The sequence below is a fragment of the Felis catus genome, chromosome B1, assembly GCF_018350175.1.
Source record: "Felis catus isolate Fca126 chromosome B1, F.catus_Fca126_mat1.0, whole genome shotgun sequence".
Classification (NCBI taxonomy): domain Eukaryota; kingdom Metazoa; phylum Chordata; class Mammalia; order Carnivora; family Felidae; genus Felis; species Felis catus.
This window is the reverse complement of record NC_058371.1, coordinates 156,016,212-156,018,557: the sequence shown is the minus strand read 5'-3', so window position 1 is coordinate 156,018,557 and position 2,346 is coordinate 156,016,212. Positions and strand designations below refer to the sequence as shown.

Genomic DNA, 2,346 nt, shown 5'->3' with positions numbered 1-2,346 from the left:
ATTTTAGACCTAAAGACACCTGCAGATTGAAAGTGAGAGGATGGGGAAACATCTATCATGCAAATGGATGTCAAAAGAAACCCAGAGTAGCAATATTTATATCAGACAAAACAGACTTTAAAACAAAGACTGTAACAAGAGACAAAAAAAAGACACTCTATAATAATAAAGGGGACAATCCAACAGAAGATATAAGCATTGTAAATATTTATGCACCAACATAGAAGCACTCAAATACATTAAACAATTATTAACAGGGAACTTTGCAGAATGTTCAGGGAGAAGGGGAAGAGTGGTGGCTGCCAGAGTTGTCCGCATCCTTCCTCCTCCCCCACACTGGCCTCAGCCCACTCACCAGCTGTAGAAAATGGTGAAAGAAACCACTTAGTATGATGTTTTTGGGAGTCAAACCCAATGCCACCTAGGAAGAATTAAAAAAGGCTTACAGGAAACTGGCCTTGATGTACCACCCTGATAAAAATCCAAATGAAGGAAAGAAGTTTAAAGAGATTCAAGCTTATGAAGTGCTGTTTGATGCAAAGAAAAGGGAATTAAATGACAAAAGAGGAGAACAGGTAATTAAAGAAGGTGGAGCTGGTGGTAGTTTTGGCTCCCCCATGGAGAACTTTAATACATTTTTTGGAGGAGGAGGAGGAAGGATGCAGAGAGAAAGGAGAGGTAAAAATGTTGTATGTCATTCTCAATAACCTTATATTTATATAATGGTGCAACAAGAAAACTAGCTCCGCAAAAGAACATGATTTGTGACAAATGTGAGGACTGAGGTGGTAATGATGTTGTCCCAATTACCAAAGTACTGGAATGCAAATAAGAATTCATCAAATAGGACCTGGAATGGTTCAGCAAATCCAATCTGTGTTCATGGAGTACCAGGCCATGGAGAATGGATCACTTGTAAAGATAGATGTAAAAGCTGCAGTGGAAGGAAAAAAAAAAGCTGCAGTTCAAGAGAAGATTTAGAAATTCCTATTAACAAAGGCATGAAAGATAGCCAGAAGATAACATTCCATAGTGAAGGAGACCAAGAAGAAGCACTGGAACCAAGGGATATTATCATTATTTTAGACCAGATGGACCATGATGTTTTTATTGAGCAAGAAGACCTTTTCATGTGTATGGATATACAACTGGTTGAAACACTGTGTGACTTTCAAAAGCCAATATCTACTCTTGACAACTGAACCATCCTCACCACCTCTCATCCTGGTCAGATTTTCGAGTATGGAAACATCAAGGATATGCTAAATGAAGGCATGCCAATTTATCATAGACCATATAAAAAGGGTTGCCTAATCATGCAATTTAAGGTAAACTCTCCTGAGAATAACTCTGTCTCCTGATAAACTCCCTTATCTGGAAAAACTCCTACTCGAGATGAAGGAAGTTACTAGAGATCGATGAAACGGAGAAGGTGGAACTGGTGAACTATGATCCAAATCAGGAAAGGAAGTGCCATCACAATGGAAAATCATATGAAGATGATGAACATCATTCTAGGGGTGGTGTTCAGTGTCAGACCTCTTAATGGGGCCAGTGAATACCACTGCTGGCATTTTATATGTAGTGGTGAATGAGTAAAGGATTATAATCATAGCTCACTACTTGCTATAGTTTTCAATATTCAACTATAGTTTTTAAGTTAAATGAAGAATAAACTCAAATATAAAAGCTAAATATTTTAAAAATTAAAAATTAATAAACACATAAAGGAACTAATTGATCATGATACAATAATAGTAGATTTTAACACCCCATATACATCAATGGGCACATCATCTAAACAGAACATCAACAAGAAAAAAAAAGGCTTTCATTGACACACTGGAAAGAATGGTTTTAACATATATATTCAGAAAATTCCATTCTAAAGAAGCAGAATAGACATTTTTTTTTCAAATGGACATGGGCCACTCTCCAGAATAGATAATAGTCCACAAAACAAATCTTGACAAATTTAAGTAAATAAAAATCATAACATGCATATTTTCTGACCACAACACTATGAAACTAGAACTCAACTACAAGAATGAATCTAGAAAGATCACAAATACATGAAGGTTAAATAGCATGCTACTAAACAATGAATGGGCCAACCAGGAAATAAAAGAAGATATAAGAAAAGTCATAGAAACAAATCAAAATGAAAACACAACACTCCAAAACCTCTGGGATACAGCAAAAGCAGTTCTAAGATGGAAGTTTATAGCAATGCAGGCCTACCACAAGAAACAAGAAAAAGCTCAAATAAACAACTTAACCTTACACCTAAAGGAACTAGAAAAAGAACAAAAAATAAAACCTAAAAACACCAGAAGGAAGAAAATT

At 35.8% G+C, this 2,346-nt stretch overlaps 1 pseudogene; it reads left to right on the top strand.

The window, feature by feature from the left end:
- The first annotated feature begins 342 nt into the window (after positions 1–342).
- On the top strand, positions 343–1,546 carry LOC101081542 (annotated as a pseudogene).
- The last annotated feature ends 800 nt before the right edge of the window (positions 1,547–2,346 follow it).